Here is a 23,775-nt window from a genome sequence, read left to right on the forward strand (position 1 = left end):
TAAGTGACCCACGGCATATTTACGAATCACTTAAGTGACCTGCCGCACATTTTCAGATCACTAAAGTGATCCACGTCACAGTTCCAGATCACAGAGACGGATCGCGGTACATTCACAAATCACTTAATTGACCTGCAACACACTCTCGGAACACTTAATTAAGTGGCCCACGACCTAGATCACACATAGGTAGGTCACAATTTACTATGTTTTTCACCATTTTGAGACACTTTCAATCAAAAAGTTCTATTTCATTCAAGTACCATTTTAAAGGAAAAGTGGTAATACAAGCTTGATATATTAAGGCAACTGACTATGTGCGGGGTACTTTTTAAAGAAAAAATGGGACTTTTACAAAATATTTGTGGTTTTAATCATAATACCGTATAAAACATGGAAATCCTGTGAAATGTGTGAATCATTTCTGCAATTTTTTGAGCTATATTGTATAATGTTCTCAAAATTAGCCAATTTTTTGGCACTTACGCCAGACGCTGTACACTGAAAACTACAGCATAGACCCGAATATTTTTGTCACTATATATTGCTATGGTTGTTATCTGTGCATAGATCTGAAACTTTTAAGGAAGTGCACAAAATATTCTCCGAGATATGTTTTGTGAAACAATGCGTGAATTTTTACACAAAATAATTCAATACCTTTCTTTCAAACAGCTGTAAAACATTAAACTCTCAACACGTAACCGAGATTCCAGTTCATTGCACAGCTAACAAATGTTATCTGGAGCTCTATTGAAAAGTTTTATGAGAATGTCTTGCATTGGTTTTTGAGAAATTTTGTTTCGCGTGGAATAAAGTAAAGAAAAGGTTAATCGCACGTGTCGTAAAATGCTTTTGAAAATTGTTTGTTGCCTTTAAAGCCATTGTTCCAAATGATTTTAATCAGCCATAACTTTGTTTTTGCTCATCACATATACAAGAGTAAAAACAGTTTTGGACATTTTGTAAAAAATTGTTTGAAATAAAATTTGTAAAACCATTTTCAATGATCTACAAAAACTTCGTCATTTGAACGTCTTCAGCTGCCTTAAAAGTAAATTTATTCCTAACGGAAGTTATGTGATTAAAAATTTACAGAAAGAAATTTTACTGAAGACATGACTTTCTGAGCTTGAATCTTTGAAATCAAAATGTCTTGTACCGATGGAAAATTGATGGATCACGAAAATGACTTGCATTCTTATAATCAAGTGGGGGAAAATACAAATTGATGTGGTTAGGAATTCTCGTGTTTCATCCCCGAAAGCATCTAGACACTCATTCATCTCTTTCATTATCCCCAAGGCACTATTTCCTCGCGGCACATGAGTTACCAAAACTTAAATTTAATCTCCTAAAACTCTCGAATGTTCTGTCTCCTGAGAGAAAAGAGCTATTTGAATGCGGAAAGGTCTTGCCGGCTTTTTTTTTTCTTAACAGCTCTTTCTTGTATTTCTTGTTACCCTCAGACTTCGTCCTCAAAGTTTCGTCCTGGTACATTTCTCCCGGACATTCCTCTCCTGAAAGTTTGATGTCTTTTTTTTTCACCAATAAGCAACTGTGTTCATGATTATTCATTATAAACTTGCAGTGTATCAACCAGTATTCTCATCTTGTATTCATGTAAGAAATTAAAACAATAAAATGAATTTAATTTAAAAATTGAAACTTAGTCCCGGACATTTCGCCCCCTGACATTTCACCCCTGGCATTTCGTGGGTGAGTGGCCATATGAGTGGTAATATGAGTAACCAAGTAATTGGGTGAGTGATCGTATGAGTAAATATGAAAGACCCAGTGAAAGTGTGAGTGGCCGTATGAGTAAACCAATGAATGATTGAATGAATGAGTGAAGCAGTGAATGATTGAATGAATGAGTGAAGCAGTGAATGATTGAATGAATGAGTGAAGCAGTGAATGATTGAATGAATGAGTGAAGCAGTGAATGATTGAATGAATGAGTGAAGCAGTGAATGATTGAATGAATGAGTGAAGCAGTGAATGATTGAATGAATGAGTGAAGCAGTGAATGATTGAATGAATGAGTGACCGAGTGAGTGAAGCAGTGAATGATTGAATGAATGAGTGACCGAGTGAGTGAAGCAGTGAATGATTGAATGAATGAGTGACCGAGTGAGTGAAGCAGTGAATGATTGAATGAATGAGTGACCTAATTAGTGAGCGAGTGATTCAAATATACTAATTCCTTGAATTTTTATGAATTTTTCAAACTACTCACGAATTTATGGAATATCCTCTATATGATTCTATGAGCTTGAATCTGTGAAATCAAAATGTCTTGTACTGATTGAAAATTGATGGATCATGAAAATGATTTTCATTCTCATAATCAAATGGAAAAATACAAATTGATGTGGTTGGAAAGTCTCGTGTTCCATCTCCGAAAGCATCTAGACCCCCATTCATCTCTTTCATTATCCCCAAGGCAGTGTTTCCTCGCGGCATGAGTTGCCAAAACTTAAATGTAATCTCCTAAAACTCTCGAACGTTCTCGGGTCCCTGAGAGAAAGTAGAAAAGAGCTGTGAATGCGAAAAGATCTTGTCGGGCTTCCTTAACAGTTCTTTCTTGTACTCCTTCTTCTTCTTCTTCTTGTTCTCAGACTGCCATCGTCACACCCAAGTTAAGAAAGCAATTACAGTAGTTTAATTTCATGCACGGCGAACGGAGCTCTAAAATTTTCTGGTAAGGAAAAGTGCAGACACAAAACAAATGTCCTGAGAGTCCAGAATAAACCTTTAGCCGATTCTCCGGAGACTGACGTCTAAATGACTTTTATGCAAATGAAGATTTTCTCACGCTCTTCCGGTGCCGTCTTCTTTTTATCTTTAAGAACAGCGAGATCTTTCTGTGTCTCTTTTCCATATTACGAGCGTTGCCTTACGCAGCATAAATTTACTGAGCGAGATAAGAAAAAAAAAAGGAAATTCTAAAGACAAAGACTTTAAATTTCCGGATTTCTGTTTGCTAAATATCCCACTTTGCTTTGATGAGCGAAAGAAGCTCGGGAAAAAAGAAAAAGGAACTACGGATGAATAAGAATGGATGCTGAGGATGAATACTAAAAAGGAAAACAAACTCTAAAATCTCACATTTTGTTTTTTTAATTTAATACATCTTTTTAGTAATTTTTATAACTTGTTCTTCAGTGGTCTTTAATATCTGATAATGGATATAATTACAGTCAAACTACGTTTTAATGACACCTCGGCTATAAAGTCAATCTTTGGCGGCCTCTGGTCAATTTCCATGTGTCCCTTCCAGACCCGAGCATCATTTTGTTTTAATTTTCGATTTTTTTCCGCATTTTTGATTCTCAAAAAATGCATTAAAATATTAAAATACCATAAATTGAAAAATACCATTAATTCTTTACTTTTTCAAATTTTTTAATTTGTCAAATAAATTATTTATTTTGTTCAAATTTTCAGAGGCAAGAGGAGAATATTTATCGAATATTTATTAATATGCAATTATGTGTCTTTAATTGATAATAATTTTAAAAATAGAATTCCCGTATTTTTCCCCATGAAATACGACCAGACCAGTCATAACGAAACAATAACTTCGTTCAAAGTAATTGATAATCTCATTACATCTCTCGTCGTAAAAAGTATTGTAACAACATTTCTCTTTTAACGGCAAAATTTTCAGGAATCTTCGATATCGTTATAACCGAGTTTGACTATGTTAATTAATTAAAAAAAAAATCAACATACTTATCTCATATAGCCCGAAAAGAAAACATGTGTTGCCTTTTTTGTGATTTATAATTCTCTATTAATTGAATAAAATACTCTTCACTTTCCTTGAAAATTAATTTAAAAAATATCTAATTAGTGATATTATCTCTTATTTTGGATGATTTAGATAATGAGCTTTTTTTTTTCCTGTGATTGAATTTTTTCACAGGAATCAGAATCGGTGAAGTTTCCTGTGATTCGAGACACGTGGAGAAATAGTGAGTAATCTTAATTAGATTATTCGAAACTTCTTGAGAAGTGAATTACGTTGGGCGTCTGATTTCAGTAACTCGATGAAAATCTTTGAAGATTCAATGCCCCGAAAGCATCAAAGATGTTCATCCGTACTCCAGCTGAAGTATTTCTAAGCTGAATTTTGTCCAAAAAATGACGAAAATATATGTTTTTCTACCATTCATACACGTGCATGGCTAGAAATCTTAATATTTCATTAAATGAAACTTGTACTCTGTACATAGCCCCTGGGAATAATCAATTAACTTTTTGAACTTGAGAGCATTCAAAAAACTCATTAAAAAAAAATTAAACTAATGTCTGTTAACCCCTTCAGATTCTGCATGTGCAAATGTGTGGGTTGCTTTTACTCACTGTAAACATTTTATTTTCAACCTCGTGGAGTTAAGCCCTGACGTAGAGGATTGTTTTCAGTCAGAGCAAGTTTTCAGTTAGAAATACGGTGAATATGAACTTTTGGGGCTTTAAAGTGACAGAGTAGCATTAAAGGTTGGACTTTTTCAGGGTGTTTTAAGATGGCTTTCAGGAGAAGTACCTCCAGCAAAAGTGTTATTTATTACATAATATTTAGCAATAAAACTCTTGAAAAATTTGTTTTTGAAGATAAACATACCTTGCATCATCTTAGCTGAAGAAATTTGAACGAAGTGAATTATTTGTTCACACAAAAAATAATTGAAAATTTGAGAAAATAAATATTTACTGGCATTTATGTTTTTAACGTTTTTTTCAGCATGAAGAGTGGGCGATTACGATATACGGATACACGCTGCTTTATATGATCACATCGAAGCTTTTGATAGCAATTAACATTTGATTATGCTATCAGCTCTTAAACTGGTATTGACGAGATATCGTTTTCTTAAAGGCCTCTTATTTAAGCATTGACTAGCCTAAATATCTTGTAAAGTTGATTTCTCAATGAGACACTTTTCACCCCTTAGTTTACACCTGCTGAAAATAGAAAGAAAGACTACTTCATTGAAAAAGATAAGGCATTTTATGAAGGGTATAGGGATTTCTGTCATGTCGCTTGAAATACAGAAAAGAGAAATGAAAGTGTTTAATGTATATCTTCTGCATGACTACAGAACATTGTTCAACATTTTTCAGTGTCCAAGTTAAATTTTATTTTCTTGACTTGAAAATTTTTAATAAGAATTTCTTTGTCTCTTCTCTCTTAGCTCTTTTTTTCTTCACCATCAAACGATTTTTTTTACTGAAATATTAAATAACCACATATTTTCGCATCACTTATTCAGGAAAAGTTAATACAATAAAATGTAAAACTATATATTTTTTCCCATACTTCGAGGACAAAAACACGATTTCACACTTACTACTAATAAAAATATATTCGCTGTAGAAATATGCCCACAAAATCTGGGAACTTTAATCACACGATCCCATTGAAAAGAAAATTTCCGCTTACTTTACTGAATTCATTAATTATATAACAAAAAAACTCACTTTCATAAACTCACTTTCAGCAAAAAAAAACTATGTATAGGTCCAGGAAAAGGGATATATGGGGGGAAAAAGAATGCATAAATCTCACCTGGAAAGGTTTTCCACATCATTTAGCCACCTTTTACGCTACTGTGAATGGTTGATCATTAACAATATCGTGAAGTTTCAAGGGGAAAAAATTGGGTTTTTTTTATCCTAATTTTCTATGAAAATATTTTTTTTGTTCCAAAAATGAAACAAAAGGACTTGTTAGCTGTGAAATTATTTTCTACCTCGGATTTAGAATTTTATACAAAATAAAAAGGAAAAAAAAAACTTTTCGAGTTCTTAGATAATGATCCATCTCATAATCTACTGTTTTGCATATTAAATTAGCACCTTCAGTTATTCGAACGAGACAATATTCCCTAACTAATTAAATACCTTAAGGGTATATCTTAGGATTTTCTTTCCTCTAATCACGAAATATTAAAATAGTAAAAAGATAAATATGTATATACTTATATCGTTTGTTTTTCCCTGCAGCTGCTATAGAAGTCTCTTCAAATTAACTTTTTCCGTGTTAGAGTATAACGGAATTAATTAGATCCAAAACTAACCTTGCTTTTGAAAATTAAGACAAAGGAAGAAAAATAAAAAATATAAGGTCTTGAAAACTCCATTGACGATGCGTGGTTTAATAAGCATTGTATTTGCTTTTGATTCCTGTCTAGAGGTATTGTCGTTCCTTAAGAATATTTACAGATAATTTTCAAAATTATTAGTAAAAATTATTATTCCTGGATTCATGCTTCAGTAGAGCCATCTTTATCTGCAACAACCAAAATAATAATTTGTCGCACATGCTTATTCGAAGGTAAGTGCCGGATCTTATCGTGTAACCTCCCCGTGGTCATCAGTAGGGCATCATTTTTATGTCCTAAAAACTTCTGAAAAATGTTCTATAAAAAATGCATTTATGCACTTAAAAACTGTAAATATGCCCTATAAAAACAAAAATATGTCCTAAAGTTTTTTCATTCCTATCTCAGATGTACCAGAAACACACACAGAAATTTTTAAAAGTAAAAATGAAAAAAAAAATATATACTCCAGTCATTGAAGACCGTGTTTGTTTTTCGGTGTTTATATGCTGTAGCGCAGTGGATTTAATTTCTATATGCGGCAGCTTTAGTATCGCACATTAGTAAAACAATATTGGTTCATCTGTACAGAACACTTTCTCACCATATTTAAACGAATTTCTTCAGTTTCTGTGAAGTCTTTCTTCTCCCTTTGTGTAGTCCTTTACGCATGTTGAGCGAGAGAGAGAGAAAGAAAAAATTGATTTCACAATAGTACAAACGAATCATTCACAATCGATACAGAAATTATTTACAGTTACCATGAGAGTATGTTCCGAGGAATTTGGAAAAAATTGAGGCCCTATGTGTGTGTCTTTTATCTGGACCTGTTTGATCTGATGCGGATGGTAAACTCTCTCATCGAGTCAAAATTTCCCTAAAAAATTCCTCTTTTTGAGTGAGTTACCCCCCCCCCCCCCTCCACCCACAAATTCGAAATAAATGTGCTGCCATCTATAAACAAAAATATCGAACTGTACATTTAGCTTTGGAAAAGCATTGCACAAGATATAAAAGAAAATAACATAAAATTAATAATTCTTTTACTTGATAAAAACTCTCAAAATTTCTTACACACGCTAAAAAATTTCCCCCATGGACGAATATTAGCCAATTCACCCTTAGAGTTACCATGAACAAGAGCTGTCATTAGAGTTAGGGGTAAAAATGTAAATAACATAGCATCAGTTCTTATCATCGTTAGGCTTCCTCATGCACAACTACTTAACCCTGTATGTGCCTCGTACAATTCCTATACATGATTATTTCTAACGAATTATCATGTCAAAACATAACAATTCGTTAGAATTTGAATGAATTGCTATGTCACATATGTCATTGTTTAACATATTGTTTAACACATTTTGTGTGGGTGTATGTTATTATGCATGGTCCTAACATATTTATTTTGTCAACGTTGTGCTTGTTCTTGCTAGTTCTGCCATCTGTGTTCCATATTTTGAAGTAAAGGCTGTGAATGGTTTAATGTTATGCGAGAATCATGTTGAAGGCCTGCCTGCTATTTGCGGAGAGACATTCTAAAAAGGAAGACCGGCACAAATTCATGCATTGCATGATTTGGAAAACCGCAGAAAACCAATTTAAGCTGATCACCACTGTGCGTCTACGCGGTTCGAACCTGCATCCTCACAATGAGAATCCCAGCACGATGTCACACAGAAATTAAGATACGTGCTGCCGAAAAATACTGCAGAAAAATTTTGTTGAAAATTTAGAATTTATTTGAAAAATAATAATTCCTGGCATTGGTGGAAATTTGGAATTTATGAAAGAAATAATTCCTGAGTTATTCCTTTCCAGATTAAAATGCAGATTTACAAAATCCAGAAGGCAGAGAAATTTACAGCCGAATCTAGAAATTATGAAATAAATTAGTTACCCTAAATAGGCGGCCCGGTGCGACCGCATAGTCGCACACCCCTAAGAGCATCTCCGACTATATTATAGTCATGCAAAGTCACGGTTCCCGGTTGTGTATAAGTATTTGAAGAAGGAAAATCCAAATTATTACAATTTGTCCCTTAAATATAATATTTTAATAATATAATATTATAATAAATATTTTAAATAATCAAAGAGATATCTCAGAGATCGATTATGACATAAATATGCTTTTAAGTATATATGTATAACGTCTCATAATTTACTTGAGCAAATATCATTAGTGTCTAAAATTAAATAAAAAATGCACAGAGATCAATATATCAAGATAACGTTGGAACATTTCATGAAGCGTATTTTATGGTCAAGATGAAATGCCAAAAAAATTTATTATTTCCTCCTTTTTTTGCTGACTTTCATGGTTTTTCTACTTTACTTTTATACATGATTTAAACATGACCTCCCGAGTGGCACGAAGCCAAGCTGCGCGATTAAATTACTGTTAGATGCTTGTAAAAAATGCATTAGCATATTAAGCATTTATTTTTGGATTTTATTTCCTTTCTCTCAGTCTTTATATATCAACATCATGATGATAATGGGATTTTTAACTGAATTCGAGATATTCATCATAAAGTTTCTATTAATTTGAATCCCCAGGAATATATATTTGAACTATGATAGATGCTCGGTTTTTTTTTTTTTTTTTTTTTTTTTGATATAATTTTTTAATACTTTCCGAAGTACTGAATGCTGAATGGATATTTTTTTTTACTTTACAAATGCAAAAATATAAAACACACACTTCTAAATATAAACAAACATTGTGCGGCCTGAAGGGACACAAACGTCCTTCCAGCTGGCCTAAAGGTTAATTATTAGTTTATTGAATATTTTATAGCAACAACGCTATTATATTTATTAGATATGGTTTTCCTAATTTATTTATATTTTATATTTACTTTTTTATAAGATTATATGATTGTAGGACATTTGTTTCTTATACGATAAATAATATTTCGTTTGAAAATTTTGTGGGCACTAAGAATTTCCAGATCAGTGATATGTGATGCTTACAGCCAAATTGTATAATCCAGTCATGTCACCAATTATACTTTACAATACCTGCATGTTTGTGTGTTTAATATCAGTTTATACCACTTATTTAATGTAAATAGAAATTTAGTTCAAGAATCATTTAGTTTTTCATGAATCTTTACGCTTAAAAACACATTGATTTTTCAGAAATTACTGTGAGCACATTCATTTTACTGTAAGTCAAATTCTATAAAACGGCGTGTCAATCAATCAGAAATTTGTTTCAATACTGAAGGATAAATAAATAAATAAACTAAAAAATAAAAATTTAATGAAAATCTTTGAAAGTGATTTTTTATGTTAATTTTTTTTAGCTACTTCGTAAGATTTTAAGCAAGCCAATACACCATAATGTCAGAATTTTCGTTGGATATTTCGTAGTACGTGTAAATTTTTTTTAACTTCTTAATTTATATTATTTTTTTCAATATTATATTTGAAAAGAATGCCTGAAATAATGAAGTCAATTGCTAAGTGAAGGTTCATTCTATTGAGGGCTCTCATATAAATTTATTGCATGGGAATATACAAGGCGAATTGCAAACAGGGCGCATGACATTTTGTTGGTCAACCGTTGATCCTAGAGGCATACTCTCAATTCGGAAACTATCAAAATCATGTGTAGTACATATGTCATTCATTTTTCAGGGGATTGTATGGTTATTAAAGTAAAAAGATTAACTTTTTTATACTGTTCTCTTGTGCTCACAAAACCTAATTGCCAAGTTGTTGCCCTATCCGTCCTGGTGTCAGCTAAAAAATATACCACGTTTCTAAGTGAAATATCCACTGAGATATTTGAATAATTGTATGATAACTTATATCTGATCAATTTCTGAGTAACCTCGCAGATGGTAAAATGATTCAACATGTAATGTCTAAAATATTTTATTATTTATTTTTTAGTTATATATATCCAGGGTGATCTCACAGATATCCAAGGTAAAATCACTCATGAACACCCAGATTATCATTACTAGCAAATAAGATATTTGAACTACTGAAAGTGTATATCTACATGTACAAATAATTCAGTATGAGAGTATATTATTTACCCTTAAGAATTGTGAAACCTCTTGCTGAATATATAGGCTGCACATTATTTGCTTCGTTATACAGTTCAGCCTCGTTATAACGACCAGGGCTGGAAAAATCTCCAAAATTCAACATGCCCGTTCTAGGGGACATCTTTCTATTAAAAATATAAAATCAGTCAAATAGCTGATTATAATTTTCCGCTCTGTTGGCGTTGGAAGAGAGGATTGATGTTACAATTCATCTCGCTTATAGAATCATGGGCTATTTTCGGTACGGGACCAAATGGCAGGGCTGTGTCTAGGAACACGGTGGATAGATCATGGATTACTACTACTACTGTGTATATACTAAACCACAAGTCCGAAATTCGAACATTTTTCGGGTTTTGGCTGCCCCCCCCCCATATGCTGATTCCCTATATATTCCTATATATCGATCACCAAGATATCGATATTCAGGGTTCTTCGATCGTTATGATTGCCGTAGCTAACCATAATTATTATGGTTAGCTATGACTAATTATAAACCATATTTGCCTCTGACCTTTGATGTTAGAGAATTCGGTACATTTTTGCGTGCATGTAAATAATTATTATGATTATTACGTGATGTAATTCTCACTGCACCTGCTTGTATGAAAAATGAATGATATAATTTTTTATTCTATCTAAATATGAATTTTCTCAAGAAGCTAATTTTTTTCCATGAGGTCGATATACATAACGACCGACGAGTGTAACACTCGTTTCCATAGAAAGGAGGGAGTGTTATAACGAACATTGACTGTGATATGAAAGCATATTTTTCGATTATAAAAACGCTTGCTTTTGAAAGTGAGAACCTAACGCCATTCCTTTCAGGATTTAGATAAAGAAATGTAAGAGACGAATGAAACAGCATGAAAAAGACAAACACCCTTAAAATGAAACGAAAACAACGAAAATCGCTTGGAAGAAAAATTTAAGGCTATAAATAATGGTCGAAGCGGTTCCTGGAACATTTCCATGGATGATTACCAAGAACTTACAGAAACGAAGAGTCCGAAATAAAGAAGTTTTAAAATAAAACTTATAAAAAAACATAAATACAAGGTTTTATAAGAAGTAAGGGATAAAGACGCAAAGATAGAAAAATATGGATTAAAAGTATCGAAGTTGGATTCGGGTTTTGGAAAAAAAGTCTTCTTAAAGGTAGAGGAAAAAAAATAGAGAAGAAATAGTATTATAAGACTCTTCAGTTTTCTTCTTTCTTCAAAGTTTTCTCTTAGAAACTGAAAGATTTCGAGAAAAGTTCGGTACGAAAAAAAACTGTAGTGTGTTTTTGCCACACAACTGCAGAAGAAAATAAAATGTTGGATGGAAAGGGAAAATGGTAGATAAAATAAGGAAGTGTGTGTGGTATAACTATAACCATTGACAATAGACGGTTTGTTTCAGTTATTAAAGCTTGTTTGGAAACTGGTGAAGTATTTGTACACATGAAAGGTAAGAATCTTGAGTCGTAACGAAAATTAATGTTTTCTTTTGTAATTTTTCGGAATGTTATTTGATCAAAGTACCCTATAAATGCTGTCTCAATTTATCTGTTCTATTTCAATTTATCTTTTATGATTCAGTTTCAAATGGAATTAATTATTATCAATATATAAAATATTGCCAAATTTTGCATATTTGTACAGTTTTGAGTCCGACTTGAACGCCAGGCTACTTTTTAGAGTTCGTCAGAGCTGGGCAAATACCCGAAATTTGTATTTCGTATTGTTCTTATTTGGTTGCTGTATTTTAATACTGTTTAGATATAACAGAGTGGGTAAAAAGTCCGTAATAACTTAAAAAATTCATAAAAACCAAAAAAATAACCGAAATAAAAAACGATTTGCAGGATTAACTTCCAAAGGTCACAGAAAAGTTTTAAGACAATAAAAAAAAACTTAAACAGCCGATAGGTGACGCTAATACGAGCGACTTCAGTGGAAATATGGAAACAAGACGGTTATGAAAACTTGCGCTCCTAATCCACAACTAGTTCACCGTTGTAAACCGTGTATGTGAACAAGGATGCTGAGTGCAATGTACATATAAAGCTTTATTCGTGAAGTTGATTTACCTGAACCTGTGGTGGTTTTCATGTGGAACACATACTGCTGTAATGAACGATTTGGAGGCATTCTGCTCGTTATTTGCGTATCTTTTCTCTTGATTTGTGTACGTCAGCGCCCCCTATCGGCAGTTTTTTAGTTTTTTTTTCCTACCTTAAAAAATTTCCCGTGACCTAGTGATGCTGATCCTGCAAATTTTATTTCGGTTATTTTTACGAATTTTTAAAAACATTTATGGCAGGTGGCAGCACTACACATAACAAACATTGCACTGAAACAAACTTCACGGAGGGTTCACTACACGCACACACACTCACGTTCCAACATGCACCAATTCGTTAGAAGTTCAGCAGAGGAATATAGACGAGGTGCATGCCTAGTTTAGTAGTGTTTGTTAAATGGAAATCCTGAAGCATATATGGAGATTTTTCGGAATAAAATCTTGTAATTTGAAAAATCACAACCTTCAGTGTTAAAAATTACATTAATTTTTAATTCTAAAGTGGGATTCAATTCCTTATATCATTCAGATAAAATACATTTTCGATTTCAATATTTTCGCTGAGAGAGAGACAGTCTCTACTCACAATAAATCAAACAAAAATATATGTATATTACAAACTAATAAATTGAGTTATATACTGTGATGCAAATCATAAATTAGCTCATAGAAATTTCAGTATAGCGTTAAACTCGGTTTAAAGCTTCATGTGAACCATTGCAGTTTCAACACCAAATTTCAACACCAATTATGGTTTTGGGTTCATTCTACGCTCATGGGAAAAAGAGCATCAGCATTTGAAAGTACAGTAGTGTGTTTATTCTTCGACAACTTTCCCTATTAAGACAGATTGGAAAACATCTGATTTGAGGCTTCAAACACTGTCTATTTTTTCTGGGTTAAGTTGGGATTATTTTTCAATTTCAGGTGAGATTATATCATTCGCCTAAATCAAACTAGTTGGTCCAATAGACATATGATTGGCTATTTTTATCGGTAATTTGTTATTCCTAGTAGTGGAATAAAAGTGCTTCAGATAAAAACTATTCGAAAGAATAAGGCAAGGAAAAGAAGATCCACATTCAACTGGTGGAATAGCAATCATTGATGCAAATTAATTATATCTCGGCGCTCGTAGCAGTGTTTGTAGCCTCTCATCTACTTCTCACCACATGTAGTAAAGAGATTCAGTCATATACATTGATGTAGAGCTTGATCTTCGCATACTTGGCGTGACAGCACAGTGACAGATGACTGCCGAATGCGTTGTGTCGAGAAGATTGTTTCGTCATTTGCTTCAAAGGACAATCGGCTATCAAACCTGGTTTGAAAATCTGATAGGTCATCTGTTTGGCACATCACGCACCTATGTTAGTGATACAGAGTATTCAAATGGTTCTCACAAACTTCGATGGCATTCTTAAGTTGATTTTATTGCCTGTGCTGCCACGTTCCTGCTCATGTGCCCGCTCCCTAAGTACGGTGTACGGCCTAGTTGCCCTGGAACAATCGCATGAAACTTTATTCAGATCAGATCAGGTGACTTATGCCATGTCAAGGTGTCATTCATCAATAAAACAACGCTCCACCACATTTTAAAAGACGGTCTAAAACAACGTTTAACGACTCACCACCCTTCTATCGCAATCCATTTTTCCAAAATCCATCACTTTTGAAGCACGTTTGCGAATTGCTGGATGGTAATTAGAGCAGTCTCAGAATGCCATTGGATTAATTGGTAAGTTGGGGAATTTGTGGCAGAATTTTCCACAGGGGCATATAGCAAGGTTAACTTATTGCAGTTACCAAGCATTGATTAATAACAAAGATGCTGTTTTCTTTCTTGTTGCCATCATTTCTTCATTAAAAGAAAAATTCAATTATATTAACATACTTTCTCTGATGACACATACTGTACGTACAAAGTTTCGTGACTTCATCTCAAATTTTTATGCGAGTAAATGTTTTTTCGACGAATTTTCGAACACGACATCTGCTGTTTCTGAAAATATATCAGCAATTATAATAGAAGTAACTTTAAAAGGATTCTTTTATGAAATCTGATCACGATAAAAACCTCCCATAAAACGAAAACCTCCGAGTACAAAACCGTCTTTATACTATATTTAATTAACAAAAGAAGAACTATTTTTCTTCGACTATGAAGATTACGAAGGCTATAAATTCTTCCTTCTCTGAAGATGAGAACTTTCAGACCACCCTGATAGTAAAAAAAGAAAGAAAAACTGGAGACAAATGACTCCATTCATTCAAAGAATGGATGCTGTGTTATCTTTGGACTTGACGGTACCAAGACAAATGCGACAAAATGAATAAAATAATTCTCTTCTTTTCCATTCAGTGCGAAATGTTCGTTTCTTTAGATTTTGTTCTTGAATTTTTACTTCCTATACGGAGAGTTTTGAGCTCGTTAATCCCTGTTGTTTTGTGAGTGTTCCTGGTTTAGAACGGTGCTAAAATAACGTCTCTGGTATTTAACCTACATCAGTGAAGATGGATGTGTATTTGTGAAAATATTTTCTAGAACAATAACAAAAATGCAGGGTGTCGTAGGGAAAAACAATTTCCTCCGAGATGGAAATCTTAACAAACTTAACGAAGTCTCATGAATGCGAGATTTTTCAGGAGTTAAATTTTATGATAATGGGACAAATTTGTTCAGAATTCTTAAGATTCGAGTCATTATTTTTTTTCAAATTTGATAAAAATGATAGACTTGAAAAGAAATTTAATGCAAATTGAACATGTTTCTTCTATTCCTCAAACATTTAACTATTTTACCATTTATTAAAAATTTCACACACATTTAAATAATTTACAATTTATTCAAAATTTTACACACATTTAAATATTGAAATAAATTTCTAATTTCATTTAAATATTCAAAAAATATATAAAATTTCAATCGTATATTGAAAAAAAGTAAAGTTATTTCAAATATTTTAACAACTTTTCCAACTAAACTTTCAGTATTCTGTAATACGTTCAAATAACTTTTTTGAATTTGGATATTTGTTTTATTTCGATATTTCAATAACTTCTTAAAACTCAGTTTTAAAAGTATTAAAATAGCTTTCTTTGATTTTATTTGAATACATTCATCCAAAATTTGTCGGATGAACTTTTTTAATTCAATATTTGAGTATTTAAAAATAACTTATTTTCATTTAATAATTATTTAAAGTACTATTTAAATAATTTGTTATTCTCTAACTCGTTTTCACATAATTTAAATATTCGAATAACTTTTATAAAAGTTTATTGAAAATTTTCTATGACTTCCATTTTACTTATGTATTATGCATCAAAAATACGTAATGCAAAAATTTAGTACATTTTTTTCCATTTCATTCAAATATTTCACACAACATTTTTCAAATACATAAATATCGTTAAAATAATCTCATGAATGAAATTCTAGGAAATATTCAAAATAATTGTATGTGACTTTAGAAATGAATATTTGAATCAAGTTAAAAATATATCAACCATCGAGTGCCGAGATATTATGTATTTTTAATGAATATAAAATAAATTTTAATAATCAATTTTTGCTTTTTATTTCAATCGAATGAATTTTGCAAAAGATGTACATCAGAGTCAATTTTTATTATCCCTAATAGCCCATTAGTCATTTTTTCATACACTTATGACAGCAAAAAACGGTAATCGAGCATAAAACTATTGTCCCTTGGTACCTCTCCCGAAGATAATGATGCCAAGTTCTTTAAAGTAAGACTCAATAAAGAATAGATCCTATTTTCACAAAGGAACACAATCGTTATTTCTCCCAATCGTAGAAGACATTATCTCTCTCAGGAGGGGAAATAAGGATCTTACCCTAAGGATCTCTTGACTGTAAACTTTTACCCAACCTTCAGCTAGATTCTTCAAGCCTAATCCATGTCAATCCTCACCTACAAGCTGTGTTGAGTTCCTAAACACAGTATTACCCCACTTTTCTAAAAGATGTTTTGTTGAAAGCCTTGATGCCTCAGGTTCAATAAAAGATCAAGAAACATCCCGAAGAGTGGGGGAGAGAAGATATATCTCGGGTTGTGAGTAATCTTCCTCGTCGTCCACCATCACTCTACGAGATTTGATGGAAATCCAAGGGATCACCAAGTCCCGTTTTTTTCTGTAGAAACCTTACTTAGACCCTGATAAAAATAACTTCACTCTTATTTACATAAATTATCATTTTTATCATAGTTCCAAAATAATTTTAGGTTTTAAGCAATTAATTAAATTTTGAAAATTTATGAATAATCATCTGAAAGTTATTTAAATAGGAGAAAAGTTCAATTTAACTGCATGTACGGCTCGGTATAGCTAATGTTTTACATTGTTGAAGATACCTATTGCGTATGACGAAAAGTCTGCTGTAACGACTATATTTCCCCACTATTATGAACTCTCGTTATAGCGGGGGAGGGTGGAATATGCCCCCCTCCCCATTTCCGCGTATTGTGGCTGTCCTGTCTTCTCTTATGAAGATTTCTCATTTTTCCCGTTTTTTTAAAATGAAGCTTACTTTATTTTTCTATTCTTTCCTTGTATCGAAGATGAACATTATTTTCATAAGTTATAAATTATATCATGATAATCATGACTATTAATATAAATCTTCTCTCATATTTGTCATACCCAACGTTTTTTCCGGGAAATACAATTTTGATCTACCGTCATTTCTAATTGCCCTCTTTTTCTTCAATCGGCAATTTCAACTTTTAATTGTCAACTTTTTTGGTGAGAATTAGCGACGTCTCATAATTTTTCGTAATTAAGGTCTCAAATTCCCGTATTTGCATCCCTTGAGGAAATATGATCATCCTAAAACATATGTTTACTTGTTATAAATTACTCAAGCGCACCGATTCCAGCCCGCAGGCTCATCTGGCACACTCGAGAATTTTAATCCTCCCACCTGCAAATTAAATAAATATTTTAATACATCAAAAACACGACATAGGACGTAATGTGTAATGCAATATGCGTATGAAATATAATCGGTAGAAATGCGAATATTGACAAAGGAACATGAAGACATCGTTTTACTCTCTCACCATCATTAACAAGATATCTAACCTTCTTAAAGGCCTTTTTTTCTACCGATGACAGGTTTTCCTATATTCCCCCCTTACTTTGCATCAGCCAAAAATCACGAAAAAATCTAATTGAGGAAAAAAAAACATTTTACAAAGGATTTAGTGATTTCTAGTATGCCAATTAAATCGAAATGATTTCATTGGTTGTATTCATTCCATATTTGCCAAGTAACTGAGTTACGATATTTCCTGTAAAAGTACTCCGTGTAGAAATGGTTCGCTAGCAGAAGAGTTTGTATACCCATGATTAAGAGCTAACTAAGAAATATAAAAAGTTCATTCCAAGACTCTTGCTTAGATTGAATTCATCATCATCAAACATTTTCAATTCACTGCTGTGTGTTTGTGGGTCTCCTATAAATTTTTTCATTTTACTGTCTGACGCTTTTGTCATCCAATTGATTCCAGCCATCTTTCAGATATAATCGCTCCAAATTGTTTGGGACGCCTTCTCGACGCCTTCTCTTAACACCACGGGAGTACCAATCCAAAATACCTGTGGTCAATCTGTTGTCCTATCTTGTTATATGCCCAGTCCATTTGCATTTTTTTTTTCAATTTCAATTTCAATTTTTTTATTAATATGTTAGATGAATGATTACAATACATTAGATTAGTGAAAACCACCAAGGAGACACCAAGGTCCCATACTGGTTGTTACAATGAAGTTAATTCAATAATATTTCAATTATCATACAGTGTAAAATAGTCAATATGTACTGATTTTTGAGATTGAAAACAAAAAATCATGAAAAAAATATCAAAATAGGAAGGGGGGTTGGGGAAAATGTGATTACACAAACACATTTAATACATAAAATACAAATATATATAAATAATGAATAATGCAACGGTCACAGGGGTTTAATTTTTTCCATGATATCATATACTGGAGTTTGGCTCCTTATCTATATGATTCGTTTTTTGTCTCTCCTTGTGATGCCTAGCATACATCTTTCATGCTCCTTTGTGCAATATGTAGTCTTTGCATCGTTTTGCTTGTAAGTGCATATGTTTCAGTTCCATAAGTCAGTGCTATGGTAGCAGACACTGGTTGAATACCTTTTCTTCTCAGGCACGACCGCATGTTGCTCTCAGAATCACGCAGTTTTTGTCGAAATGCTCCACACAATCCTGATTCTTCTATTTATTCCAATGAGAATGCTGGTAATGTCTATGGCAATTTCTTGTTCCAGGTATACATAGCTTTTTACTTTTTCATCTCTATGTTGTTGTGTAAAATCCTGTTCTTCGGAGCAAACGAGTTGAACATGGCTTTAGTTCCAGAGTTCATGATCCTTTTTAGAGTTTTTGGCTATAGTCCTAAACGCTGGCCAGTGCGGGTTGGGGGAAGCCCATCCGAGTCCATTCACTGTGTATTAAACATGAGTATTTTCGGGCTGCACTACTGGAAGATGAGTATTCGGCCTTAAGCCTCTAGTAGATTTCTTCAAGTCGTCATAATAAGGCAAGGCAATTGAAGGTTTCTTCTATTCAAGAGACTATTCAACAGCCCGAGATCGAATTAGAAATCTACTTCTATCGCTTTAGGTAATTTTAACATTCAAAGTGGCATTAATATATATATATATTTTGCATCTCTCATATAAAAATACCTACAGTTAGCATTTCCTTCAATTAAGTTTATTCAATTATTTTTTTGTATTATACAAATGAAATATAAAGTTCTGTGTCTATTACATATTTGAGATCCTATGTCGAGGATAAAAGTAAATTTTATTTTATACATGTGAGTATGAGAGAGAGAGAGAAAGAAGCTATGAGATATATATATTCCAAAACTCTCATTATATAAAATTTTATGTATCCTAGTCGTGTTGAATAATCATGAAAAAAAAGGAAGTAGCTTCTCGATCAATAAATTGCGTCCCAAACCCTAAAACTTTAATGCATAGACCATTATATTGTATTATCAAAGTCAGAAAAAAAAATTCTGGGAATAAATCATTAAGCTTTGCGAAACAATGCTGGAAAATATCGGTAGTATTAGAGAGTTGGAAGGAAAAATTTATATTTCTCTGAGGGTTACTGACTCGAAGAACATGCAGATATAGGTTGAGAAAACATATCGTAAACACATTTTTACGACGTCCCGGCTGTGGAAAAACAAAGAATATTACAGCCGAGGGACGTACGGGGGGAAAAACCTGGCGAAGGATAAATGCTGTGAAAATTGAAAAAGTCCAAAAATAACGCGCAAGACGAATAGGACAACCGGGGAGCCATTTGCTAGGTAGCAACGATATTTCTCCTAGAACTTTCTAAAATACTTTCATGCTCACGTAGTCTCTACGTTTGAGAAGCAAAAAATATGCAAGTATTAAATTTACTATCAATATATTTTTACATAATGTAGAAAATAACTGCTCGGAATAGAGAATCAATAAAAATTAACTTGATTTTTTTAGATATTTAAAAAAATAATTCTAACTCTTTACATTAAACAAAAATAAATTTAGAATTTCATATCCAATAGATTAAGTCATATTATACTGTGAGAATAAAGAAGAGAAATACCTGTACAATAATTTATTTGATTAGCGATGCCATAATGACTTACGAGCCGAAATATAGTTTTTATTACTAATTTTATTTCTACTTCACACGTATCCCTCACTTTAAGCGGTTTCGCTACAACGCGGTTTTAAAATGTATATTTTAGAAATTTCAACCCGAAAAATTGGTCTGTAGTTTGAATTTAATCCTGAAAATAGGTTTGCAAATCATAAGTTATGGCATGATTTATGAGTTATGATATAATTGAAATGACAAAATCCGATGGATTTGTTTATGTAGATGAGACATATTTGAAAGAAACGCATCTTTTGGTATCGCACTGACAATGCTATCAGACTTTTAATCGAAAAGAAAACGATTCCAATGAATCTGTAATTATCATATTTACGAGAGGTATTCAGAATCCTTTAACTTTGCTGCTGAAGTTTTTGTAATAGACGAAGAGTCAAATAAAATCTCGATCATTTGATCCTTTTTGTCGCACCACGGTCATTCTCTGCACACTAATTATACCAGGACCTACAATTTATTGCCGATTCCGAACGGCAGGCTAGTTTTTAATACTCATCGAGGGGTTGGTGCTCTAACCCCTCGATGTGGAGCTCCCTGCGGTAGCAATTTTTTTCTGCAGTCATGCCGCCGTTTTCCTGTACCCCTGTCTGAGTAAAGTTTCTGACGAAGACGAACCACGACACCCCTAAACATATTTCGGTACTTTAGGCAAGTATCTTCTAGACCTGGGCTACCGCGCCCAATGTTTAAATAAACAATAAAATCTCGACTGTTCTCATTAACAAAGTTATTAGCCTATCATATCAGGCTCTTTAGGAAAGAAATCATCCACATACAATAGAATCAATCAGAAGTAGTGAAGACAGAAGTGAAAAGTATTAATTACATTATTTCGCTAACCCTAAATTGACGAGATTTATTCATGTAAATTTGAATTATTTATTTATTTAATAGAAATTATTTGCTGCTGGTTGTTTTTTTTATTATCCTTCTGAAGAAAACACCTGTCCCTATATCTTATCTATGTTAAATTCAATTCAATTTAAGCGATAATTTTGTGGAACCAATTAATCGCTTAAAGTATCACGTCATTTGTTTTGCATAATTATTTCGTTATTTGTATCATCCTAAAATGAAGATAATAAATGAAACAACAAACATTTACACATAATGCAAAAATTATAAACAAAAATAATAATAAAATACAATTACGATAAAAACCTTTCGAAATCGGTAATAGATGAATGGAAAATATCAGGTCGTCAAAGAAGCTCACTGGAATATTCAGAAAATCTGTTTATAGCAACTAATCATATGAGTAGAAGATAAATGCCTTAAAAAATATTTTGAATGATTTCAAGACTCATGATATGGCGTGATTGCAAAATGGGTTCCAAATAATAGAAGCACATTTCAGTTTATAAATACATGTAATGTGTATGAATGAATGAACATGGGAATCATAGTGCATATAAAATGGCATAGTTATTTATTGTGCTCGTTGTTTCATATTATTGTGTGAAGTTTAATCTGGACCGTTTTAAAATATACCAAAGCCCATTGCTTTGGTTGTGGGAATAGTGAAGAAATGCTTCTCTATCTCCACGGGAGCAAAAATAAAATTCTTTTTTTTTCGAATTCTTATTCATGAAAGATAGATGGCACTCAAACTTAGACGTTCAAAATTCAATAAAATCGAAAGAAAGAGTAGATATAAACACAAAAACCCACAATCACCTACACTCTACCTCTATACCATTACACATGCACCCAACATAAATAGTGCAAGCAAGTCTGTCACTCAATAGGAGAAATAAATTTAAACCGGTAACGCGCGCTATAAGTACTGTACTTACGCCTCTAATAAGTGACCGTGACCGTATAATACGTATGAGTACGCCATCTACTTTATAACACGAACATCACATCATTTAAAGAATTTCATCTCAAACGATAAATATTTCAAATCATCAAAAAGATGATCGAGAAGGCTGCTAGGCAGCTGTGTATAATGTATACTTTATCGTTAGCAAGATATTTTCGCTAGCGAGCTTGAGTCGACCACCGATAGATGATTTCCAACCCATCTCGTTAACGGCAGTGAATTGCAGTACGACGATATGGCCAGCGTTGGTGTGTGGTGAAGTAGACTGATACGCTCACCATTTATGGATGATTGGAGCGCTTTGAGGGTTAATAAGGGATATCGTTGATTTCTCTTCCGTTTCCAAGCACCAACGCAATGCCAGGGATCCAAACTTCAAGAAGTTTAAAACACCCATGATGAAGAGATCGTAATTTCAAACAGCAACTTTGTGTGGCCTCGAGACATTCAACAAGCCCATAAGGAATACCCACATGGGCTGTCAGACGAGACACGACCCAGGCTCTGTCCCTCCCGGGATATAAGCCTTTTACGTGTTGGCTGCAAATCACTGCCTTAGTTTCTACTTCAAATGCAATTTCATTCCCATAATATTTCGCAGCGCACCCGGTCAATCTCACAGAACCCTAAACTGCAGTGGCACCCCACAATTCCCCGGGATAATACCGTATGCGTTTTTGATATATACTATATATATATATATATATATATATATATATATATATATATATATATATATATATATACACGTAAAACACAATGACGTGATACTATTCCCAGTGTAGAAACAAGAGGTGTAAATGAAATGAAATGAAAGCAATTGAATCTAGACTAAATTCATGAAAGCGTTTCTTGTTAAGGTACAGAATACCACGGAAACAAACTGATTCTATTTTTTCCGACGTCAATGTTTTCCTCGCGTGATGACGGTAGTATTTTTCGACCTTAAATTTATTTTTAGGGAGGTATATGGGATTTTTTTTTCTACCGTTTTTATTGTACTAGTTGTGGCGTGATCGAAAAAGCTGATAGGAAGGAAGGGCAACTTTATGGATTTCGTGTCCAAACTGCTAAGCTGTTTAATAGAAAAAAAGAATTTTTTTTTTTGTAGAAGAGCCCAAAAGTAACTAAACTGCCCATTATTTTTGCCCCGTACACTGTAGAAGCAAAAGGAGGAGGGGAAAATGTACAACATGACGTACAGTAAATACTAAAAATAACTCCCCCCCCCCCCATCGATGAAATATATATATTGCCCTATATACACACTCTTACAAGTGAGGGAAAAAAATCAATCGTTTGGCGTGTAGAAAGCATAGAATTCCATGCTTTTCTTTATTCTCGTACCGCATCAAATTCATATATATGTGTTTTTTAAACTATTTTTCTTTCCTTTTTTTTTTCCCCTCTTTTTCAAATTTTTGGCTGAATTGTTGGAAATTTATTATTCCAGTCATATTTCTATCACTAACCGAAACGTTTGTCGAGAAATACCGAAAAATACAATGTATCTTTAAACCACATATTGCGGTGATGTATCTTCTACATGCATTATGTTCGGTAGTTCATATAATGTTTTCGAATATAAAAATGTATATGGTTAGCTTTTTTTTATATATCTTTCTTTCTTTTTCAAATAGAAGATAAAAAAATTTTCTATTCAAATGATCAAATATTTGATTTTTTACTATCTCATCATTGATTATTTCTACCTTATTTGAATTCATTTGATTGTTTTTTACATCTGCAAACTGTAGTGTGCGTGTGTGTTTAACATTATGTATCGTCCCCACATGCCAGATGCATGAATGTGCAAATGTTCCTTTTTTTATGATCTATTTGGATAACTTATTTTGCTATCTAAGTTGTACCTGAAACGTGAATGTGCATCCCTATTAAACACATTACAAAACATTAAATAAATAACATGGGTAGGGTAAACATTTAAACGTCATTTCCCACGT

This window comes from Pholcus phalangioides, unplaced genomic scaffold (genome assembly GCF_987345545.1).
Source record: "Pholcus phalangioides strain wild (caught in Gottingen) unplaced genomic scaffold, Ppha-v1.0 ptg000015l_1, whole genome shotgun sequence".
Taxonomy (NCBI): Eukaryota; Metazoa; Arthropoda; class Arachnida; order Araneae; family Pholcidae; genus Pholcus; species Pholcus phalangioides.